Source organism: Anas platyrhynchos, chromosome 2 (genome assembly GCF_047663525.1).
Source record: "Anas platyrhynchos isolate ZD024472 breed Pekin duck chromosome 2, IASCAAS_PekinDuck_T2T, whole genome shotgun sequence".
In the NCBI taxonomy this organism is placed as follows: Eukaryota; Metazoa; Chordata; class Aves; order Anseriformes; family Anatidae; genus Anas; species Anas platyrhynchos.
In genome coordinates this window covers 49,664,012-49,680,505 of record NC_092588.1, presented here as the reverse complement: position 1 = coordinate 49,680,505, position 16,494 = coordinate 49,664,012, and the positions used below count along the sequence as shown (strand labels likewise).

Here is a 16,494-nt window from a genome sequence, read left to right as displayed (position 1 = left end):
CAGATAAAATAGATCCCAGGTGGTAAATACCCCATGTATATGTGGGAAAGGAGAGGACTAATTCCCTTCACTGCTCAAGGCTACCTAGTCAATGGCTGGGATAGGCATCAGCCAAAGACCCCCTTCAGGCAAAGGAGCCAACTGTGATAGCATTTTACCCATGTGGAGGACTCCTGCCTTGCCCAAGCATCAACAAGGACAGGACTGCTCAGAACCAAATGGAGAAAAGAGAACATCAAGTTGAGTGCTCTCACTTTTATTCACAGCAGCCCGCTCATCCCCCCCTACACAGTGCACTAGCACTCTGTCAGCCACAGCCTTTATCGTGCTTCATGAGCCAATTACTATTTGGAGGTCTCACATGATTTATTCATGAACAAAAACCAACAAAAACAAAATAAAACACAAAGCCAAACAGTTAAGCATGCGTCCTAGAGAGTTTTTGGATACTAATTGCAATGCTGATTGCTCTCCAGATTAAAACAAAGACTGGCTCACATTCGGCTGCTGGTGGGTTTACCACTGTATTGCTCCCAGCTACCACTGTACTGCAGGAGGCTGGGCTGTGCCAAGAAAAACACTGACAACAGTCTAACAATTCAAGTGTTCAAACAACACAGGCCATAAAATACCTTCTATCTGATGTTTGTTTCCTTTGAATCCCTAGATTAAAAAGCATGAGAAAAGTTAGCTGAAATTAATTTAGCTGAAAAGAAAATAAGCAGACGGGGTGGCAGGAAATGAGTGACTTAAAAACCTAACACAAACAGTTAGACAAATAGATTCCTACTGAATTGAGATGACTTCTGAGAGGATCTTAAGCAATTGCTGAGCCAGCCCAGACCATCAGATTAATATGACACAATGGCACGTGCTTCGGGGGTACAAGAATCCAATGGAAATTATACAATTATCCAGATGCAGAGAAAATTTCTTCTTACTCACAGCTAGCAAGGAAAATATATCTGAGGTATAAAATCTAACACTATGATGTCTCAGAGCGACTGCTCTGTCACAACTTCCTTCCCTCAATTTCATGATACTCATTCACTTGACCCATCTTGCTTTAGTCTGTAGGTGACACGAATCAGGTTGCTCTTCTTTGGGCAAAGCACTTAAACCATTGTAGCACATCCTTAGAAATTACATTTAAAGAGTAAATGTCCATTTTTTCAGGACTACAGCTTTTGGTTTCAATGAGGCAGAAATTTATTATTTTCTTATTATGATATCAAAAAAAGTCTCTGCTCAACTTTAAGCTTCATTTCTTTTTAACCTCATTGGGCTGCTGACAGCACACGTGTTGCAGTAGTTAGCAGAAAGTAAATTTTTAGTAGAAAAGTTAGCAGAAAGTAAGTTTGATTTACACTGCTGTATCTCAAGATCTTATATTCTCCTAATAAAAGGAGTGTGAACGGTGCAAAAGCCTCCCTGACTGCTTCTGTTGGGATTGTACTGACCATTCCTGCAAAACACCAGCATTGCCAAAGCAAGTCCCAGAGAGGAGACAGGACTGAAGGAGCAGCAGGAACAGAAGGTCTCGTCAATAAGCATGAGTTCACAAAGGGATGTGGCAGTGTATGCGCTTTTTCTGACTCAGGAACTCCTCTCCAGCAGTCTAAGTCCCTGACCTAGAATACTGATTTGAAGAAAGCAGATATACCGGGTAAAAAAAAGTCATAATGATACTGCCTGCAATTAAAAACGCTCTATCTCAGCTCGTATGGATTCCTAAAACATTTTTCTACCCAAAAACAAGGCTTACTACATGACACAAGGCATGCAAGTGGATGGGTTACGTAAGAAAACAAGGAATCCAGAAAGACAAATCCACAAGAATCCACAGGCTTCATTATTCTGCTGCACACTGTACAGTTTGCTCACTCTTGATCTTAAGACATTTAGATTAGTATTTAGAGTAAGTGGATCAATTAAGCAATTCCACATGACAGAGCCTATCTCTGAGTGTGCTTCCCTTTGCAGGAACCATACCATACAGCCTGGGACTGATGTCAAAAGTGACACAGAATTGAAGCAGGGCTTGAAGACACTTTGTATCCTGTCTCTGAAGGCATTCCAAAAATAATGAGAAGAGGTCAACTAGGAGGATGTTTCAGAGACGGTATTAAAAATTAATAGAGATCTTTGTCTTTCAAAGTTTTATCATCTCTTGGACAATAAAGAGTAGGAGGATAAAGCTCCTACTCATTCATTCTGCCATGGCAAAAGAGTGCCAGATGATCAGCTGATACCAATTATAAATTATTGGTCAAGATTAAAGAAGGAAATGAAATATGGGGGCAGACTGATCTGATTTCTAGAAGCACTGAACTGGAGCAGATGTCAGCATCAAGTCCTGCATCTCTTCTTTCCTCCCACAAGTCTTTTCCTCCTCTGAATGGTAGCCCATGAAGGGAAATCTTGGCTTCTCAGTAAGTTCACATAATTCTTCCACATTTCACAATAACAGTATATATTCCTTTGCATTCTGACAGTGTGCAGAGGCCACACAAGTCCCCAGTGAACCGGGGGTGTTAACCTCCGCTCCGTTTTTCTCATGTGCATATGGAAAAGAATATTTACTGGCTGCTTGGAAGAGTCAGCACAGAACATTTACTCATGTCAGAAAAATGGGAAAAACCCTACACTATAAAGCTCTCTTCCGGGGTTAGATTAATTTTTCAACACAAATGTTATTTTCTGAAAAAGAAACCTCATTTATTGCCTCTATTTTTTTCTGATTAATTATTCACTAAATTACACTACTCTTTCACATTATGTCACTATTTTCCCAGTACTAATTTTTCTGTTCACTCAGATACTTTCTTCTTTACATGTCTTTATTTCATTTCTCTTGGTTTTCCAGTCATTCTCAGTAGTATTTCCAGAGCTGTCAAGAAAGAGACAACACTTCAAATACGTTTTATGATTGTGAAATACACAATGAGGCTGTAGCAATGAATATATCATGATGAACATGCTTTAAGTAAACAGCTAATCAGTATTTTACTTTCATGTTATTAGCTGGAAGATAATTACTACACAAATATGAAAGAATCCTATTATAGAATTCACAAATGTATTCTTTCACATTTGAATTATGTCAGGCTTCAGTTTTGTATCACTGTATGACTCTTTATCCTTAGTTTTTGCATCCAGGTGCTCTATTCTCTTTAATGATGAGTTTTCAGTTTAAAAGTGACAGCTCATTCAACTGTTAATTCACAACTGCATCTGCTATAGCAATGAATCTTTCAGTTGTGTGATCACTTGCTAATGTCAACACATAGCAGGAGGATGTAGTCTGATGGCAAACACACATATGTTTAAGCTACATGAAGACAGCAATTAAATAGAATGTAATCAAAGTAGGTTTTTACATGCTGAAGCAGAAGAAAGAAACTTCATGTCACTACAGTGACAATGGGGGGGGGGGAGGGAAGAAGAGATGACAGAGAAGAAGCTAGATTACACTACTGTTTGCAGCAACATGGAACAAATATAAGAACTGTACTACCATTTCCACCCTTGGTTGTCTGCAGTTGAATCAGGTATCGAGCAATTGTTTGTTACATTCTCATAATGCAAAACTCAGGCAAGTATACTGGAGACAAGGTAACTTAAAACCATTCCCCCATTAAGACTGAGGAGTAGTTGCACAATTAGGATCTTTCCTGTTGCAAAAGGATCTTTCACAGCTTAAACATTACTTAGTTGCCAGAGCTTTACCAAGCACCCTACAGAATCACAGAATTATCTAGGTTGGAAGAGATCTCCAAGACCTAGTCCAACCTCTGACCTAACACTAACAGTCCTCACTAAACCATATCCCTAAGCTCTACATCTAAATGTCTTTTAAAGACACCCAGGGATGGTGACTCCACCACTTCCCTGGGCAGCCCGTTCCAATGCCTAACACCCCTTTCAGTAAAGTTCTTCCTAATATCCAACCTAAACCTCCCCTGGCACAACTTTAGCCCATTCCCCCTCGTCCTGTCACCAGGCACATGGGAGAACAGACCAATCCCTACCTTGCTACAGCCTCCTTAAAGGTACCTGTAGAGTGTAATAAGTTCACCCCTGAGCCTCCTCTTCTCCAGGCTGAACAAACCCAGCTCCCCCAGCCACTCCTTGTAAGACTCATTCTCCAGACCCCTCACCAACTTCATTGCCTTTCTCTGGACTCACTCGAGCACCTCGATGTCCTTCTTGTAGCAAGGGGCCCAAAACTGAACACACTACTCGAGGTGCGGCCTCACCAGAGCCGAGTACAGGGGGACAATCACTTCCCTAGCCCTGCTGGCCACACTGCTTCTTATACAAGCCAGGGTGCTGTTGAAGTTTCACCCTCTGGAGCCATGTGACTGAGACAGTCATTAGCTTTTCCTTACAAAAGAGTATCCATTTTCAGCCCTCATGGTGAGAAAAAGAAAAAAAAATAATAAAAAAAAATCTTTGAAACATGAAGAAATTTCACTCTTAAAAGTTAGAAACCAAGAGAAAAAATAACATCACTTTTAAACCGTTTCACTTCAAAGCTATACATGAGTACTTCTAGAGAAGTGGTTGATGCCCAGTGACTGTCAGCATTCAAGACGCATTTGGACAATGCCCTCAATAACAAACTTCATCTTTTGTTTAGCGCTGAAGTGGTTAGGCACTTGGACTCAAGGATCTTTGAAGGTCCTTTACAACTTAACTATTCTATTCTATTTTAGCCATCTGATTCTTTTGTATTTATTCACCACTGGAAGTTTGTCAATAGCAGAAAATACTGAAATAAAAATACTGAAAGGATTCTTTATATCTGGAAAAAAAAAAAAAAAAGTCAATAGAACAGGGAAAAGGAAGATCACACTCCACAGGTACCTTAAAGGAGACTGTAGCGAGGTGGGGGTTGGTCTATTCTCCTATGTGCCCGGTGACCGGATGAGGGGGAATGGGCTAAAGTTGCACCAGGGGAGGTTGGATATTATGAAGAATTTTTTTACTGAAAGGGTTGTTAGGCATTGGAATGGGCTGCCCAGGGAAGTGGTGGAGTCACCTTCCCTGGAGGTATTTAAAAGATGTTTAGACATAGAGCTTAGTGATATGGTTTAGTGGAGGACTTGCTAGTGGTAGGTCAGAGGTTGGACTTTGTGATCTTGGAGGTCTCTTCCAACCTAGATGATTCTGTGATTCTATAGGATGCTAGGCAATATAATGTACTGAAACATATATGTCTTTGTTATCTTCCTCCGAGTTTATTTAGTACCGGATACCTCTTTACTGGCAGGAAAATAAAAGCATTTTAGAAAATAATTTTTAAAAATCACATTTTTCAAACAGAGTTCTAAAGAAGTGGCCAGGTTTCCAGAAATTATACATATTGACAGTTTGTCTGGAAATTGAAATTTTCATTGGGATCAAAATTATAGATTTACAATGCCACGCTAGAAAACTCAGCACTTCCCATTCCTAAACTGACTTCTCTATATGACGTCTGCTCTTAATTTAACAAAAAGAGTGTAATTTGAGATAGTCCTAAGGTGCAAAATTTGAATTTCTGTTTTAATCCAAATTGCTCTAGTAACCTACTTTTAAGACTGGAAGCACGGGGTAAGCCATTGACTCCTATGTTTTCATGGGCTATTAAATTATTCCATTTCCCAAAAGATATCCATGGAGCTGGATGCTTGGGAAAGTAAGGTGTGGTTTGAAAAAAGGTAACTATAAAGTTTCTATTATGCTTAACTACAGCACAGCTCAAGAAAAGAAGTTTTACAATGATTTCTCCCCAGTAGGATTTCCTATTTAAAATTTTTATGCAAGCATGATAGTAGTAACAATAAATGTAGTAAAACCATTATTTTATTAGGAACAAGCATATCAGGAAGCATAAGACTAGGCAAAGACTATGTTCAGCAAAAGTGCATCTTTTTTGTCAAGAAAAAGAACTAGGAAAGTGATTAGTGGATTTTTGGCTTTTGAAATATTGCAGTAGAAATGTATTTGAATAACATTTTCATTTAGCACATTACAAGAAGAAGAGTTGATTCAGCTACGTTCCCACCACTTTCAACAAAGATTACAGATAAAATGTTCAAGAGTCACAAGAATTCTTGAGTTACAAACTCAATTCCCAGAGTGACTCAAGCACTTGAAAGATATTATGTTGATGCCTTTAAATAGTTCAGAATGTTGAATTGTTTGATTTCTAATGTTCCCAGACTCCAAGAGCACCCCCTTCATTTTTTTAATTAATTTTTATTTGTACATGCTCGTCACAACCCTACTTATTTGTCAAATTCAGCAAATTGAAATATAACTAGGATCACACAGTCCTGATATCTTTGCAAATCTCTGTAAAACAGAGTTTCTAGTGAGGAAGGAGGATCACTAGCAAATATATACTGGTAATCCTCTATTACACCTGCAGATACATTTAAGTATTTGATCTATCAGGCCTGACTATGGAAAATTAAGCAATAGATAGGATAGATAGGCAGACAGAGAGACAAATGAAAAGGCCTGACTATCACAAAGCATCTTGTAATTAACACCGAGGTGCTTCTCATCTACATATGGTTGAATTTGAGATTTAACATAGGTATATCACACAACTAAGAGATTGTTGGTGTGCAAGAGATCAGTCTCCAGGATGCTTGCATACCAGATTTTTGGTAGGTGGACAGGAGGCTGGCGAGGAAGCAAAACTCATGCTTCCTTTAAGTGCCTTTTTGACTCTTAGCATATACATGCAGAAGATTAGAATACAGTGGTCACACAACCGTGCTCTGTTTGTGTAGCAAAAAACACAATTTTCCACTGAACTACCTGGTATGATGTCCACCTTGGATTTTTAATCTCTATTCTCACTAAATTGGAGCATGTAAAATTCTCTAAATTCTAGAAAGTCTACAAGATATCCCAAAATTTAATTAATTTATTTATGTTGCTAACAATTAGTTTATGCCCTGGATTCTTCATGTTTACTGTTGTGAGATATATCACTGAAGTCTACAGAACTGCTTATACAATTAAGAACTGTGTGTTCAGACACTTAGAGTTCACACTGCTACTTTCAATGCTGTTTAGAGAGAAGGTGTGAAAGTAGCTGCAATCAGTGCAGAGGAAATACCTTCTTCGCATGTTATGGTGATGTACTCTAGAGAATAGTCATGATTACTATAATTATTTTAGGTAGAGATTGTTTATGTTACCATTAAGATAATTGCTTAAACAGAAAAATGGGGAATTAAGAACTAGAAAATCTCTTAAATCTGCTCAAAACAAATCAAGTTAATTTTAGTGAATGTTTACATCTTTCATCTAAATAGGTAGTTTTACTACTTTTTTTTTTTTTTTTTTTTTTTTTTTTTTTTTTAATAAGGACAGCCTTGAGAAAAGCCAGTAAGTAAAAACGTAATTCGTAGTCTAAGTGTTCTAGGCATATGGACATCATCTCCAGAAAACATTCTGCAAAAGAAGTCTCACTTGGTGAAACTCTTTTTACCACCTGACTGGTGTGCAACACAAATACATCAACAGCATTATCTTAAAAATACCATGTGACATGACTGTTAAAAAGAAATGTGTTCCTTTTGCAGAAGGTAGGATAGTACATTGCAAAAAATTATGCAAATGATATCTGTCAAAAGTCAGACTATGTTTAAAAGTTAGCTAGAGTTTAAAAAGTACATTGAAAAGTTTTAAAAGTTTAAGAAAGGAAATAACAGAATATAATCCATATCTTGTAATAAACAGAAGATTCATCACCTTCTAAGACGGTGTCTCAAAATTATTTCTGTGACACATGAGGCGTTTACCCCTGGAGAAAAGGGTAATCTCACTTGACACAGAAAGTGTTACTGCTAACAAGTACTATACTAGTTCATAACACTGCCAGGCTTTATGGATATGGCCCAGGGTTTGAGTTAGAAGCAGAAATTCCTCACAGATCACAGCTATTAAGGCACACTGACAAGGAAAAGGTAAATGGGATAACAGTCCAAGAAGGGGGACTTCCTCACTTTGACCTCATTTCACGTTTCACTGCATGGGTGGGGGCATGTCTGGAGGGTGTCTTGAAATTATTTCCTTCTCAGTGACACACAAAAAATAGGCTACTTTACACTCTACAACAACATGTTAAATACAAGGTATTGAAAGTATTGTTTGTTAGCAGGCAATCAGAAAAATCTTTACTCACAGTAATTTGTGTGAATATAATGGACAACATAGCTGCTTACAGCAATATTTGAATAGAAGTGGATATTGCAACGAAATCCATGAAGTTAAAGTCATTTAAAACTAAATTTGATCTGTTTCTATTTCAGTATGTAATACTGACCAAAATATTTTAGCTTACACAGTATTACATATATATATATATTTATATATATATGTATATATATATTTATATATATATATATGTAAACACAACCATTTGTTCATAACTTTTTAAACAATAGGTTTGTTCTTTGAAAATATAATGCAATTTTTATTCTGGCTTTCTGTGTAATCCGGACTTTTCTTTCAAAGTCTCACTTTTCATCAGAGCAGCAAAGAAAACTCAATTTAGGATAGAAACTTAGGCATGCAGTATATATCAGATTAAACTGAAAACACATTTCTTCCCCATTTCCCACACTATAAACAACATGAATGCTTCAACACACACATGCACAAATTCCACAGTCACCACCACAAAATAACAAAATAAGGGAAGGAAAGCAACCTCAGTTTCCCTGGCTTCTCATTGCTCAGGACCATGTGCTGCACTTTGCATTGAGATGAGTGTGTGTACATGGGAAGCCAACCTCACCTGCTGGCCATTGCTCCTTCAAGGAAGGGAAGCACTGTAGTTTGAAGCCCTTCTGATGTGCTTCTCTACCCTTATATCCCTAACTATCAATTAAATAACAGGCAGAGAGTAAAATGACTAAAAATTGAGATATCATCTGGAAGAGTATAAAGGGTTATATAGGGTTCATCGAGTATATAGGGAAGAGTATATAGGGTTAATCAAGTCCAGGCTCCGCGGATGCAGAGTATAGCTACCTGCCTGGGAAACCTTGAGGAGAATAAAGTGGGGTCACCTGTGAGTCCTAGCATGTCAGCACTTGACCTGAGGAGCTCAAGGAACCCTGATGAAGTCAGGGAGTACCTGGATGCTTAAGCACTTGCTTAGCTTCTTTGTGGGATGGGAGACCACAACAGTTGCACAGGCTGCTAGAGGTTTGTTTTGTTTTGTTTGTTTGTTTTTCAAAAAGCGGGAAAGGTGTCTTGTAGGGCTCTCCCCAAGTCCCTCCAATTGTACCACTGCACCCATTTCTCCCTGTCTTCCCAAACTCAAATTACGCAACGTCTGCCAAACACGGTGAGACTGCACTGTTTCTTTTAAAATAACCTCTGCAGGATCAAACCCTGCCGTCTCTCACAGCCCCTGGCCAAGGCAACACTCCCAAAGTGATGTCAATGGGAGCTTTGTCCAAGAAAGGGCTGTAGGATTCAGATATATGTGAAGAAAGTTCGCGAAATTATGGAGCAAGCTATCAGGATAAGACTATATTTCAAACATATATTTATTCTTTTTACTAAATCACTGGAGAGTGTGGGGAGAAGTGGGGGATGCCACTATAGAAAACCATATGGTGTTTGGATTTCCAAGCCAGAATTGTGCATAATAAATATTTATAGAATCCAGTGGTATTCTCTTCTTTCTGTTTATTCTTTACATGTCACCCAGAGAAACTCTGGCCAAGCACCAATCAAATATCACAACAATTTACAAGCAATCCAAGCATGGGGGAAAGAGGGAAAACAAATCACCAGTAGGCTCATAATTAGCAACCTAGACCTGGAAGGAGGTGCTTGAGAAGTGTCTCTGATGTGTCTGGATTCCAGCGCTCACCACACATCATGAGTGGTTTAGGAAATCGAGTTCTCAGTCTCTGCAAGGGGTAGGGAAGATATACACAATGTTTTTGGCTAGACCGAGCAGGGGCATATGTGGAGCAGCTGCAAAAGCAGACATCCGTCTACATTCAGAGGCCTATGTAGGAACAAAAAAGCATCTCTTGGCGATGACAGCTAGCTTGCTCCTGGCTTCTGCTGGGAATATTCTGTCTCCTTACCTGTGGCATGTGGAACTGTTGTGTTTATTTTGCTTCAGGGAAAAGTGATGCGGGTTGTCCTCCTTATCGCTTTGTGACTGAAGAGTAACTGAAGGAGTTATTGAAATACACAGAAGATCTGCAATATATAGCAATAGGAGCCAATCTATCCAGGGACTAGCCATGACATAGGGATGGATTCACTTCTGCTATCTTTCCTTGACAGTCTTATTCCCTTCCCTGCTCCCACCTCCTTACCTTTTCTTTTTCTTGAGGTGTGATAGCTACCAGTCCCAACCTAACATACATTTTCTTCTTCAGAAATAGTAGAAGGATTTAAAAAAAAAAAAACAACAAAAAAGAAGAAGCAGCAGCAGCACACAAGTCAATACACAGACAGGAGCAGCTTTCAGTGTCAATCGCATTCAGCATCCCTTTAGCCAGAATCAGAAAAGCTATGTGTTGCATTTTCTAAATAAATATTGCTGCAGTCAAATGCTGCAGTCATGTCACATAAAAATTATACAGAGCCAGAGTCAACTTCTGAATATCTAAACATGTAATTTCAAATTAACAAGAAATTGTTGAATACCATCAAAATAACAATTGATTAAGGATCACTTTGAAGCAATCAGCCAAACAAACCTTATGAATTCAGTATAGAACACTTGTTTTTTAATACAGATAATTAGATTTTACTAAGAAATGACTGTTCAAATGTTCTTTTCTCTGTGTCATTGAAATAGCTATTTATTATGAGAAACATACTTATCAAATATTGCCAAAAGTGTAATAACCACACATTATTCTTCAAATCCATATTTTTTTCAAACATTTTGTATTTACTTAACATATAATAACAGTTACTAAATCATTCTTAATTTTGTTTTGTGGAACCTTAATGTAAAGCATTATACAGGAGAGAGACACCACAGGGACAAATGTGAAAAGAGAATGGATGCACTGTTAGCAGGTGAGTAGTCCATAGTTACATTAGAAATTACAACTCAGAGAATAGTAATAAGAGGAAGAATGGAAGTATGGAAAACCATACTTCCATACCATAGAAGGTATTTTGAGCAAGTTTGCTGATGACACCAAACTTGGAGGAGTTGTGGACTCGAATGAGGGTGGAAAGGCCTTGCAGAGGGATCTGGATAGGTTGGAGAGCTGGGCGATTGCCAACCGCATGAAGTTCAATAAGAGCAAGTGCCGGGTCCTACACCTGGGACGGGGAAACCCTGGCTGCACGTACAGACTGGGCGATGAGACGCTGGAGAGCAGCCTAGAAGAGAGGGATCTGGGGGTCGTGGTAGACAGCAAGTTGAATATGAGCCAGCAGTGTGCCCTGGCAGCCAGGAGGGCCAACCGTGTCCTGGGGTGCATCAAGCACGGCATCGCTACTAGGTCAAGGGAGGTGATTGTCCCGCTCTACTCTGCGCTGGTGCGGCCCGACCTCGAGTACTGTGTGCAGTTCTGGGCACCACAGTACAAAAAGGACATGAAACTGTTGGAGAGTGTCCAGAGGAGGGCTACGAAGATGGTGAAAGGCCTGGAGGGGAAGACGTACGAGGAACGGCTGAGGGCACTGGGCCTGTTCAGCCTGGAGAAGAGGAGGCTGAGGGGAGACCTCATCGCAGTCTACAACTTCCTCGTAAGGGGGTGTCGAGAGGCAGGAGACCTTTTCTCCATTAACACCAGCGACAGGACCCGCGGGAACGGGGTTAAGCTGAGGCAGGGGAAATTTAGGCTTGACATCAGGAGGGGGTTCTTCACAGAGAGAGTGGTTGCACACTGGAACAGGCTCCCCAGGGAAGTGGTCACTGCACCGAGCCTGTCTGAATTTAAGAAGAGATTGGACTGTGCACTTAGTCACATGGTCTGAACTTTTGGGTAGACCTGTGCGGTGTCAAGAGTTGGACTTGATGATCCTTAAGGGTCCCTTCCAACTCAGGATATTCTATGATTCTATGATTTTATGAAAACCTGCAGGACAATGAGTTTTAAGAAGTTTGTTTAAAGTTTTAAAATGATTAGATCATCTCTAGTTCAATAAATACATTATAAAATAAGACATTTCTGTAATCTACTTGACAAGGCTGTAAGCTCCATGATCTGGTAGCTCAAATTAAAGAAATTTAGATTAAAAAACAAAAAAAGACCTTCTTTCTCTTTTAATTTTCTGCAGTGCAGAAGTGGCAGTTTCCTCAAACCTAGCTGTCGCTCTTTCCAGACTCCATGCTTTGAGTCTCACCACAGCCATGAGGTGAGAAGACACTATGGGCTGAGTTACAGCAGAAGGCTAGCTCAATGACTGACCTGATACTTTCTGCTTTGGAATTTTAACAGGCTTTGTGCATTCAGTTCTCTTATTTTCATTGCCAGAGTACCCAGGAAAAAAGCACAGTGCCTGTTAATTGTTCATAACTAACCACTAGCTAGTCATATTTGAATGAGCCATTTTCACTGGGTCCAACATAGGCTGAAAAGAAAAACAGCTTTAAGCCACTGAGATGAACAATGATTTCTGAAAAACATTTTTAGTCATATATAGAGTAAAGTAGAGCAGAGCTTTCCACAATTCATTTTCATGAATATTTGGGTGTCATCTAAACATGCATCAATGATGAACAGTGGCTAAAAAAAAAAAAAAAAAAAAAAGCACAAAAAACCCACAACACATCCTAAATTATCCATAAATCTACTTGCTTTGGTTCTTCAGTATTCAAGCAAGCTTGAAGACACAGTGTAAGATGACAGTTTGTATAATGTGCAGATGTTACACATACTCAACATTTTAAAGCATGTTTCTTGTAGGACAGCATAACACAGCATAACATTTTTAGTAACTCTCCAAATTTCTTCAAAACTTTCTGTAGAAATTGCAGTAGGAACTGCAGTCAAGATTGTATTGGACAAAGGTGATGGCTACTATACTTTGCTACAATCAGCTTATTTGTAATTTCTCAAAAAACAATCAATAGCAATCATTTAAATCTATCAAACCCAGATACACTCCATGTAATTGCAAAGCTCTTAACTCTAGTCATTTCCTGGACATAAAGCTACTTTACTCAAGCTCCAGCATTTTTAATTTCTCTAGCACTGAAAAGCAGCATGCTCAGCTAACAAGTAATGCTTACATAAAAGCCTATCCATCAGATCTCTTGGTATCTCTGTGGTGTTCAGGATATGAAGACAACAGAAATGTAAACACTATACTAGTGCAGAATAAACATCATGTAACCACAAAGTAGTGATGACATAACCTTTATATTATCTAGGCTGAATTTTCCACAATGTAGAATGAGTCTCCACATCTCTTCCTGCCCCTCAATTCACTCTAAAACGGCTTGTTTAGAAGAACATTTTGTATGAATTTTTCAGTTTTTAAGCAAAGACATATTCCTCTTTAGGACATCACTTTCAATGGCTTTCCTTTCGTGTATCTTGCTTCCTCCTGGCATAAGAATATCCTTGCTCAAACAAAACATTTAAATGCTGTGGATGTTTCAGAGTTGACTCAGGTGTGCCTAAGACAACAGCTTGCAGAGGATATGTTTTCAAATAGCAAAACGATGCTGCTGCTTCTTTTCTTAGTGTTGATACACAGAATATGAGAACAGGAGAATATGAGAATATGAGTACAGGATCAGACATAATACATAGAGCCTACTTTCCGGTCTCTCTCATTGGCTATAAAGAGATGCCTACCGAGGAGAGTAAGACTAGGGAAAACATGTAACAATACATCCTCAGAAAAATCCCCAGATCTGCAGATCTGGGATTCCTACTTATGTGAATGAAAGTTAAGTGCACTGCATCCAAGTATTACATATAGCAATGTGTCACACTTCATTTACTTAAGAAACCACTCCTTTAAGAAATTCTGATCTTAAGCAATCAAATACAATATACTAAGCACATACTGCTACAAACCACTATACAGCAGACTTCGTATATATATTACTCGTGGATCTGTTAGTCAACTTGCTACTGTGATATACTCACATCACACTTGTGTCAAAAATACAATTAAGATGAGTTGTTATTTAAAAACAAACAAACAAAACAAAACAAAAACAAACACAAACTTTAATTGTTCCACCTGTTCAAAGAAGTTTGTTGTTGTTGTTTTCTTTTTTCTTCATCTCTGTAAAAGCTGATATGAAAATACTTTCTCTTCTATGATTATATCTAGCCAAGTACTTTCAAATTTTCACCACATCTTTGCTATGTGCTGCTTCAGTTAAAGTTAGTCCAGGCTGACAACCTCCCAAGGTGCAGAACTATCAGCTATTTCTTCCATTTAAACTGGAATGGAAATACTGGGATCTGCAGAGTAAACTTTTCTAAATATTTGTCTCCTCTCAGGCAGGCTTCTCAGCTGCGCATTAAGATTTCTCTGTATTTCATGTGGTGCGTACATTGCACATGCACAGGTATTGTGAGTTCCCCTTGTTTTGAAACATGTCATAGTTTGGAAATTGCTTTCTAATAAGCCACAAATAAAACTCCTAATAAGCTCTGCTTAAATAAATTGACTGTTTTTTATTGGAAGTTTCAAACTGCAGACCCGATATCAATTCACTCTACTATTCCTAAAAATTGCTTTCACCCTGACCTCCCCCCCATTCTGACTGAGAAAAGCAGCTAGCAGGTGCTAATTCTTAATCTTAAAAGAATAGGGCAATGAAAGAATTGACATTTTACCATAGTATCCTTCTGAAATGTATGATATGCTGATGCTCATAAAGAAATCAAATTGAAAAAAAGCAGAACTTATTAAAAAGAACCCCTCAATGATATTAAACCTTGCAACTGAGAATGTGTAATGTTCATTTAAGATTCAGCTTTGCTGAGTTGTTAAAAACACTCTACATCTAAAAAGACGACATCCAGTAAAGTGTCACAGTTAAGAAATTTCTGTCTGATGCTTTTTAGGGTATTGCATCACCTCAAATCATAAATGAACTACAACCCCTCCCATCATCCTGCAACAAAGAGGTATCATGGTTTTCCTTTCAATCAATTAAGACTCTGCCTTATGTTTTCTATATGTGGGTTTAAAAGAAACCAGACATTAATTATTACATTTATAGTAGTAAAGATATATTTTCTTTTGGTGATCTGATCAGTCTTAAAAGTTTTTTGACTGGTAGGAACCTGTGAAATGAAAATGCCCATGTTTCCTCAGATCATTTGTGCATAGCTACAAAATGGTAAATAATCCATAGCCGTCTGGATTTTCAAGTTGTGTAAAAAACATACGGCAACAAAATGGGTAACTTTTTGGCTGTTTAAAAATGTTTGGCCAAAGTCTTTACAGTGATGACTGTACTGGTATTAAGAGATTTACAATAGAAATGAATTTGACCTCTACACATTATTTGGAGGAGGAAAAGTGCTTTTATTATTCTGTAATGTTTTAATTTTAAACTAACCAGAGCCTCTAAAGCTACAAAGCTCACAGTGCCAGTGAAAAGCTAAATTTCACAGAGACAGAGCTTTGTCAAATTGAAACATTACTTGCCCTCCTACATTTCCTTTGAAAAACTTAAATAATATGTACCAATGTTCACAGTTATTTATGACTGTGAGAACAAAAAATATAATCTTTCTATGTAGTAACATGTCTACTATGTTAAAAGCAGGACTTCTTTTTTGACATATATAGTATTTCACATGGAAATCTAATAGCTGAACAAGTCAACCAGGCAGACCCTATGAATACTCATTTGGGGCCATAGCATAGATGCTTTCAAAATGGTCTTTTAAAGAAAGAAAATTATAAATTTTCTTTCACACTTGCATCTCTTTAGAAACTTCAAGCAGACGTGCTTTCAGAGAGATGGGTGTCTCCTATGTCTCCTAAGTCTCCAAGTCACCTAAGACCTGGAAGCTATTTAGAGAGAGACATAGTGCCAGATTTTTAGGTAAAGATCAGAGAAAGGCAAGCATTAAATTTTATTATTATTATTATTATACAAATGATGTTAGATAAACAGAATTCTTCTACAAACGGATGATACAGGAAAAGCTTTTCATGTACTGCTGCCAAGATACGATAATCTTAATTACAAGTAGGAGCTAGCGTACTTAAACGTAAGCATCGGTTTTGTTTTTAACAGAAACTTAAGTTACGTTTTATTGTAACAAAAACTTTATGCATGGTAAATTTGAGGAAAAAAAAGAAAAGAAAAAAGGCAGCTTGCCTTCTCTTTGTGAGAAAGTAAGCAAGAAAGTAGTTATTTTCTGTTTTATATGATTAATATGGCTATTTATTGGCTTCAGAAAGAATGTATCATCTTTAGAGTTTGCTGAGATGCCCTAGGCAGTATGCACAGTATGCACTCATGCAGCACAGAAAAGGGAAATCCCTTTTTGTCCAGTCAAC

The 16,494-nt window shown here is 38.2% G+C and overlaps 1 protein-coding gene across 12 annotated transcripts in view; it reads right to left on the bottom strand.

Annotated features, from left to right (window-relative positions):
* PIEZO2 (piezo type mechanosensitive ion channel component 2) overlaps positions 1-16,494 on the bottom strand; it is a 312,264-nt gene that overhangs the window by 153,308 nt on the left and 142,462 nt on the right. The gene's annotated exons all lie outside the window — the stretch shown is intronic.